Source organism: Neopelma chrysocephalum, unplaced genomic scaffold (genome assembly GCF_003984885.1).
Source record: "Neopelma chrysocephalum unplaced genomic scaffold, ASM398488v2 Primary Assembly neopelma1_24, whole genome shotgun sequence".
NCBI lineage: Eukaryota > Metazoa > Chordata > Aves > Passeriformes > Pipridae > Neopelma > Neopelma chrysocephalum.
The window spans coordinates 7,204,112-7,213,844 of NW_020897693.1; positions in this window are offsets into that span (position 1 = coordinate 7,204,112).

The window sequence follows — 9,733 nt, forward strand, 5'->3', positions numbered from 1 at the left end:
TCTCTTTCAGCCCCAACCATTCTATGATTCTATGAATATTATCCCTGACCTTGGCATGGGGATGTATCCCATTTTTTTCTATTATTTTTTTCAATAGCTACTCTTGGTTTTTCAGCGGCGGTCAGGATTGGGGTGTTTTGAAGGAAAAAAGCCTTTTGGGGCAATGGCCAGTGGCTCCAAGTGCACCCTGACACTTGCCCCCATTCCCACCAGTCAGCTCCAGCCACCAGCTTGGCCCTGAGGGGACACAGGCCAGGCAGAAATCCTGTAACAAAGGATGAATATGGATTAAGTTTCCTCAGTGATCTCTCTTGGCTTATCGAGGCTTGAAAATCAGTGCTTGGCTTCTAGGGGTGTCACAGTTACATCAGCAGCGTGCTCCCGGCTGCAGGAATACTGCCTGATAAACAGGGCTCCCAGGAGCAATGCTGACTCTCAGAGTGACCAAACAAAACACTCTGTGTGTGTGTTTATGTATGTTCAAATATTTTTCCAGCTCTCTAACAACCTGGAACGTTGTGCAAGAACACCAGCTGACTGAAGACTCCTCGCTTGCATTGGATATCAGCTCTTTTCCTAGATCTGTTATCTGAGATCCATCTGACTAAAATTGCTCTACTCTACACTGCTTGTCATAGAAACCCGGGCACTGAAAGGAAGCGTTTTTCCTTCATTTTATCATTCTTTAACATGAACTCTTTAACACTGCTGTTACTTGACCACTCTTCACTTTCAGTTCCTCCAGTTCCTTCCTGACTTTTCCAATTTCCCTTTGCCTCTTCAGTGACCTCACTTTCCACCCCCCCATCTGAAATTCCTTCCTGAGTAGGGCTATAAACCACATTGCAGCCTGATGTAAAGATGCCCAGTGAGGCCCTAAGTGAGGGGAGGAACTGGATGATTTATTTAAGCCAGGCACTGCACCGGTTAAATCACAAGGCTTTTGTAGTTCTTGAAGTACAGAGGATCCGAAGTTGTTTCTGTAATGCTTACTCTGGTATCTCTGCATGGCACCACCCTGTGCAGGGTAGACACTCCTCCTGATCTCCCACTGCTTTTTCTTGGAACGCAGTCCTGATTTAACACCTTATCCTGTAACAGCTTGATCCTTCTCTTTCTTCCCCTTTTAATTCTAATCTCCATAAGACATTTCACTGACTTTATTTCTGACTCAGATGTGATCACCTCTTTTGGTTCCCGCCCTCTTTATATTATTACTTTCTTTAATTTTTCAGTTTAATTATTTTTTAGTTTTAAGACTTTCTAGTCAGTCTCTCTTCATGGGCAGTTATTGGTTCATCAATTTTTCTCTCATTTTTGTAATTCTTTTTCCTCTGTGGTACTGTCAATAAGATTATGATGCCATTTTCTGGCAGTCTTATCTGCCACCCCATCAGTGCTGTGACACTTTCATCAGAATTTCCCTGCACCATCTCGAATTTCTTGTATCTCCACTGCGCCCTTCCTTGAGAGGCCTCTTATTATGACTCAGATTCCTGTATGACAACAGCAGTATTGACACAGTGATGACTGTTGCTCTCTGACTTTTATGTTTGCTTGCTTTGGAGAGTTGGCAGGAACACTTGGCTAAACGAAGTCTTCATTTTGCTGACTGCAATCCTGAAGATGAGTGGAGAAATCTCTCCCTGCATCTAAAAGAGGAGTTATGACCAGGCCAGGGGATGGCAGGAATGGCATTTCAGTCACCTGTTGCGTGTCGCTTTTTGTGTGTGGAAACCTCTAACCACAGTTGTTACCCTTTCCTGTAAATGGCAATACTGTGACATCACATGTCCCTCGGCAGAGGGGATTTACATCTGTGTTAGGGCCGATGGGAGAAATAATAACCCTGTGTAAACACGTGCTGCAGGCATTTTATAGGGCAGTAGCAAGTGATGCTGAGCTGTGTCAGGATTCCCAGATCGCAGCCATGGCACTTAAACCCAGATCGAGCACGTGTTACACATCAGCACAGCCCCTTGACATGGTCCAGCCTCTTTTTCTGGCAGACATGCAACAACAAATGGGAAGCTCCATGCTATGTGTGCCTACAGCTGTCCTCCCCGTGTCCTAAACCACTTCCCAAATTGTGTTCACTCTTCACAATCTTTGCATATGTTTACAATGTGATGAACTGACCCAGACTAGGCTTGCCAGGACTCCCAAGTCCAGCCTAGTCTGTCAGCAACAAGAGAAGGAACAACTTTGTGCTTTTATGCTGTTAGATAAAAACCAGGATATAAAAATGTTTCTTCCCCTTTTTGTAACTCTCTGATCTGTCTGATTCTGTGTGTGTTTAACATCAAACTAACTTTGAAAGAATTGTAAAAGTCTGAGAATTTAAACCTACATCTTCCAGAAAACCAAAATAACTCCTCTTAAATCTCCCAAGAACTTGTAGTTTACGCTGCTGAAGAAGTTCAGACAGATTTATTCTTTTTGTGTGTACATTTTTAAGCAAGAACTTGGCTAAGTTTTATTTTTATTAAATATCTTCAGTTTAGGATATTTCCTGGGACTAGAACTGCTTAGAAAAGACCTAGAAAATATCAGAGAGTATTCCCCCAGAAAGTGTTTTTGTTGCAAGTTTTTAATCAGCTGTACTTAACAATAGCTTTTTGCCTCAGCCATGCACACTTTAGGCATGTGACTAATCCTATTAACTTGAAGTGTATTAAACTGTTTAAAGGATTAGAGTCTTAATTACAGGCCATCTGCAGAGGTCAAATATCAAAGGCTGTTCAGAGCCTGAGTTTTAGCATTTTTCTGAATGAGTGAATGAGTAATATTCGTGTGAGTTTCCCTTTCCCCTTTTCATCCAGCATCCTTTCTGCAGTAACATAAATGGGTGTTCCAATATGGCCTTTATTAAATGAACTGAATCATCCTGATGTTCGACAGGCAGGTCTCTGGATCATCAGCTGTTTAGGCACTTTCAGAGCTGGCCATATATGCTCAAAAGAAGTTTAGGACTTGGAAAAAACAAATTTGAACAAATTGAGCTTGCATAGTGTGGTGCCAGTCTACTCTATAGCTGCTTCTGATTCGAATTATTAATCACTAGGATTTTTTTGCTTATGATATATTGAAGAGAAATGGAAAGCAAGAGTCTTGGCATGATAATTAGCTGGTGGTGAAAATGTATAATTTAGATATCTAATTTAGATGTCTAAATTATGACCTTTGGCTCCAAATAGGAATATCAGAAAAACAGGGGCGGAAATTGTTTCCTTCCTCCCACTCAAAAAGCAGGTAATTTGTGGTTATTAGGTAATTTCTGACAGTCACTTGTTCAATCTGCATTTGAAAACTCAAAAATGAAGGCTGTCATTCCCTATATTATTTTCTCATGCTGTTTTTTCATCTGCACCATGAGAAAGCAGTTTCTAATATGTAACCCAAATCTCTGTTGCCCACTGAGCCTTTTCAGCCAATGAGATGACTTTATTGCTCTCTCCTTAGAAATACTGTACACATATTTAGGGCTCTCCTGCTGGGTCTACCCTTCCTCTAGGACAAACCACTCCAATTCCTCCAATGTTTCCTCAAAACCTCTCTAATTCTCTATTCTAACCAAAGCAGAATACAATACTCCAACTGAAGGTTTACTAGCCCCAAGTATGACAGAAGAATAGTGTGGCAAACAATATTCCTTTTTACATAACTCCCAGTGCTATTTGCCCTTTTTGTAGTACCATGGCTGATTCCTGTTTGGTTTGTGATCCCTGCTAACCACCAAGACTGTTTATACAGTGATGCCATCAGACTAGTAATTCCACAACCTGCATTTGCGATGTTGGTAATTCTGTGGAGAGTGAAAGCATGTCCTTTGAATTACTTTCTTTCCCCCTACTGTAATTTGCCAAGTGTGTTGAGACCCTCTCTCTGTCCTCCAACACTTCCTGCCCCTCCCAGGCAGTGGGGTTGGTAAGCAAGTTGTCTGTTCTGCCATCCAAATTATTTAATGAAAATATCAGATTGGTGCTACAGAGATACCCCTGCAGATTTCTGCTTGATGTGTCCAACCAAGTTAACAACACTTTTGTTAAATATTTCAGTCCAGTTTACACCCAGTTCTGTACTTATCCATTTGTGTTTTTCTGGACTTGCTTGTGAGATGGATGGCTGTGTGAGACAGTGTTAGAAGTCTTTCTAAAACCAAGAGCTGGAAATGAGCTTGCTTAACATAATTTATTCTAGGCAAAGTAATCTCTGTGATACTAATTTCTACGTATTTATATGTGTCAGTGGAGGGAAAGGTTTAACTCCAGCACCTCATTTTTTAGTGGGTCAGCAGGTCATGAAACAGATACAGCTTCCTAACACAGGAATGCAAGCAAAACAAACTGAACTTGGAGAGTGTGAATTCCTCTGTACGTGATCTAAAATTATCAGTCATCTAAAATGCATAAAATTTCAAATCCAGAGCAATTACAAAATGTTGGATTCCAAAAATTGAATATGAGAAAAAGCAAAACTGCTAAGTTTAAACAAAGCTTTGGGCTGACAGAGGCTGGGGGAAAACCTCCATCTAGAGTCCAGACAAGGATCCATTGATGTCACGGGTTTGGAATGTCCTGCCCAAGCCTGGAGAAACCATGCCCTGATCTCATCAAACCTGTGCAGAAAACCTTTTGTGTTTTATCTCTCCCTTTGTGTTACCTGTTTCCCCCTGTAAAATACTCCAAGATAAAGTAGGGTTTTTCCTGTGATATAATTGTAAAACCCTAAAATTTGTTAATCTGGGTTTTTCCCTTATGTCATCCTTGTGAAACCCCTCAATTTTAATAGAATGAATATGCAAACCCCCTGTTGAATATGTAAACCCTAAACCCTTTAAATATGAACTTGTGAGTCCAATAAAGAATTCCAGTTTCTTGCCTCCCCTGGGATCGTCTTAGCTTTATTGACCTCTGCAACAAAATATCACTTTTACATTGCTGTTCATTGGGGATAGAAACAAACTGAAGATGCCAAGAAACTTCTTGAGTCTTTAAAAGTGATTTCAAGTAACAGTCTTAGATTTTTTAGGACAATTTGCAGCTTTGTTATTAAACAAGGGCTGTGAAACTTTCTGATCCAGAGACAAGTGCAAAGAAATACAGTTGCACCCCACCAAGCTGTGCCGCACCCTGTGACTGCCTGAGCGCAGTCGGTGTACCCGGAGGCCAATGGATAAACCGTATTAGGAGGGTGAAGAAATTGGCCCTATGGGCTACCCATCAAATTAGGACACTACTGATGAAAATACTAACATCTTCATGAAAAAACCCACATGAACAAAAAGTAGATCTGGTAGAAAGTGAGGGTAATGATATTGAATAACATCAGCTGGTAGAATATCTGTATTTGCAAAGTATTATCCTAACCAGAGAAGAAAGAAGATTAAGAAGGACGGGGGGGGGGGGGGAGAAGAAAATACTTAAGTTAGCTGTTTAGCTTATTCAGTTATTCAATAGTTAACAAAAGTATCTTTAAAGTGCCTGTTGCTAAACATGTCAAAAAAATGAAAAAGATAAGTGTATGGAAAATAGACAAAAATAACCTCTCTATAATATGTGGTCATATTGTTTTATAAGAATAACCTCCTTTACGAAGATGCTAAAAAGAAGGCAATGAAAAAATCACCATCACAGCAAATGTGGGAAAAACATTATTTAAACATTAAAAAGCAGCCCAGATATTATGGAGTTGGAAGGAAAGCAAACAACACAAATAAGACAGATGCAAAGCAGTAAGGGCTTTCCTCTGTAGCAGGATTAGGGTGATTTTAGATCTCTGGAGAAACATGAGACTTCGAGGAGAGCATCCCGGATGAGAGAACACACGGACTGAGAGACAACTGCCCCAATTCAGGAGCCGTTTCCAGCAGATAGATCATTCAGTACTGGTAAGCTCTCTGCCCCGGAAACTACCCTGAACCAAGCCCCCTGCCTGCATTTCACCCAAGCTCCCAAATAAGAGACCAACTATTTGCGTGGAACGTAAACTCTGGTGCATAGAAAACAATAGTGAGCACAACCGAGCAGCTGTCAGTGCCACATGTACATACAGAGATATATGCACATGAGCTGGCTGTATAGTTGCCTTGGCAAGGTGCCCCTGTCCGCCCCCATCTCACATGGCAGGCAGCATTCCCAGAAGGATGTCACGCAGTGTCACTGCCGGCTGCTCATCCACACGCCAGCTCATATGACCGGTAACAGCAGTTTGTTGTTTCGGCTGGGGAGCAAAGGAATAAATAAGAGATAAGAACTGAGAGCAAGGCTGGACGCGGCGAAGTTGCAACTGGGAAATGAAGGCTCCAGCCCACGGGAGCCGCTGGTGGGCAGGGGCGGATAGGGCCGCCCTCCCGCGGGAATTCCGCCCCTTATTCGCGCTCCCTGGCTGGGGTGGGTTGATGACAGCAGATGGCGGTCGTGTCTTTAGTACAGCAGCAGCTGGAGCCCGCATGGCGTGGAGGTGTTGCACAATGCCATGTTCATAGCAGCATCTGTGACCCTCTCCTGCTGCCAGCCGTGGTTGTTCATGCTGGGCGCTTCTCATCCACTTTTGAACTGCGCTGAAAGGCTCAGCAGAGCACTCCCTCCCAGCCTTCCGGGAGGAGATCTTTCCACAGAAGGCTGCTGAGAGATAAGCAAACAACAAAAAGAGCATTCCAAAGGTTTATCTATTTTACTGAAAGTATGCGAAGCGCTTCATAATCATACATGCCTGCAAAGCCGAGAAATGTGTGTTTGCCACATGCAGTTGCAGATGGTTGTGGCATCTGAAGCAGATCAAATGGATTGTTCATTTTCTCATATTGCTCAGAAGCCAAAGCATCTTCTTTTCAAACACACTGAGAAATACTTGGATTTATTTCCCAGTGTTGAGAGCCTGGTTTGAAGATCTACTTCATTTTTGGGGAAGGGGTATGGCATTTCTGAAAGTTAGGCTCCCAGCTGTTTTTACAGATCTCTACTATATTACACATGAAAATAAAAACAATAAAAAAACCTGCCAAATGAAAGCAACCTAAAATGAGCTGTTTCTTGAAGCTCTGCTTCTCTACCTATTGGATCTTTTCATCTCATCCCCTCTCCACCTTGAAGAAACTCATGCCCAGACCACTAAATAGCCCCCACACTCCAAGATTAACAAATCCAATCTCTTTTGCGTATTACAAGGGAATAAGCTCCAGAATCAAGGGCTCAAAAAATCCTGCACATCTCTAGCAGATCAGTGTTACCCTGAGTGTTTCCTATGCTTATGTTTGGCTAATGTAGCCAAATTCAATGCAAAACCAAATACAAAGGAGAGTTTATTTTAAACCAATTTCACACATACTTTCTCTCACAGACTGTTTTCACTCCTTCTTTCACGTGTGTGAGGGTGGAGATTTTTGTGGCCATGTAGCCTCTGTGGTGCAAGTCAGGAGCTGAGGGTGTCCCAGCACAGGCAGTGCCTTTATCGACTGGGTGCAGACCCTGAACGTGGCACACAGACCTGGATACCGATAACAGGGTCCATCCACAGACCCAAACAAGGCAAAGTTAATGAATCAGGCCCAGGGGCCATCCAGGACTAGCAGGAGAATAAAGGGACCAGAGACAAGGCTTGAAACAAGGCTGCAACATAGATCCACAGTCCACCCAGGAGATGCGGCTGAAGACAAAGCGGTGGCATAGCTCCAAGGTCCACCTGGGAGGAATGGCCGGAGACATGCTAGCTCTAATATAGATCTAGGAGTCAGGGCTGGAGAAAATCTGCTTCCAACATAGGACTGAGATCCACCCAGGAGACAGCCCTTGGTTTTCCAGATCTGGGTGCCTTCAGAAGCTGCACATGCCCCTTCTTGTTGTTTCTTGATGCTTTCACACTTGCACGTTGCCATTCACACCCCCATTCACACCAAGTTTAATGTTGCTGTGTCAGATCCCTTTGGCTATGCTGTCATTTCAGAGGAGAAGTCTTTACCGGGTGGCCGGGTTGCAAACAATTCAATGTAAACTACTTCAAGTATCATCAGGAAGGCAATCAAAAGCTAGTGCAGAATGAAAACAGCAGTGTCAGATGCTGCCTATGTGAAGCAGATTTTAGAAAACAGGCTGCTGCCTCCTACACAAGCTCTGTCTTTTGAGTGTAGCCCCCATACTGAGCACTTCACAGTAGTGTAATCTCACACACAATTTTCTCATCAAGGTTCTCTGCAGTGATAAACTGTATTTATCATGTAGTTTACATGGTCAAAAATTCAGAATGTTAGATTTAAACAAATAAAATAATTTCCTGATTATCATCTCCTGGTAAGTCTGGCTTTGCGCAGAGTGCTAAACCCCACTGCAGGGATTGTGGACTTAGAAATAAAGAACATAAGGTTATTTGGAGCGATATAGTTTCAGTTAAGAAAACGCAAGGGTATTTTCATTCCAATACGCTCTCAGTAAAGCTTTTGGCTTCATTTATTTAAGCTTTTATGCAATTGCTAGTTAGATAAACTTAATTAACCTCCATTCTGCAGGTTTATATCAGATTTCCTAGAAGGAGGTTGTAATTTGTGGAGTATATTGTATTTATTTGTTGTAACTTTGAGAAATAAAGAATGTGTGGCATTGTAATGAATGATACTATAATTTCTGGCTTTCCTTCAACAAAACTATCTTATTACCAATTCTACATTGAAATAGACCACCATTTCATCCCTGGTACAAATATTTAAGGGAAAACCCTTTTGTCAGAGCATACCTTGGTAAATTTAATTCCACTCCAGTAAATGAGCAGTGCAAAGAGGATTGGAGCTTACCAGGAAATACTGAATGAAAGGTCACATTTGTAGAGAGTATAAATCAACATTCTTGCATGGCTTAAGCGGATTTATGCCCATATATACTAGTCAAGAATCTGGCTTATTACAAGTGGATGAACTACAAATAGAGCGTCAAGCAGGAGTTTGAGTTTTAACACCTATTTCTCTGACTTGTTAGCTTAAATCAGATTCTAAATATTCTTAAGGCTTTTTGTTCACTGTAACTGAGGAGGAAGATAGTCTGGAATTTGGTTAAATTCCCTCTGTTGAAAACCACCTTTTCAAACGAGATCTGTGCAGTGTTACTAAACAGCTCAAGCAGAATGAATTGTTGCCTGCTTTTCAGATTTTGAAATGTAGCCTTTAGGGCAACATATATAACACAAACCCATTGGATGGATTGTCTAAGGCTGTGATGATTTGGTGATGCTCAGCAGGATATGATTTTGGTATTACGGACTCACTCCTCTTTGAAGCACTCTACTCCAGATAGTGCTTTGTGAATATTTAAAGAGCATGCAGCACAGGGAAATTGAGCAGAAGGCAGCACAGAGAGGAGCAAGCCCATCCTAGGATTTGTGCAGAGTTGCAGGAGAGTCTGAATAATCATCTTGGAGGGTTTTACATTCGACATGGTTTCATCAAGCTTTTCTTGGAGCAGGCATCCCACAAGCATTTGTGGATGGCCTAAGCCAGCACAGCTGCTGAGAGAAGAAACCTCTGCTCAGCCTGTATCACTGGCTTATTTGTGCTGGCATAAGGATTTGTAGAATTGCACAATGAAGCTGACAGGGAACCATTCAGCTGGAAGCAAACCTAACAACAACAAGTTAGTTCCCCTAAAGCCACAGCTTTCAGCAGTGCAGACAGACTGTTGTTCATTGAACTCTGCTCTCCCAGAGGGCTGGAGAAGGAGGTTAAGGTCACTGCTCTGCAGAATGGCTA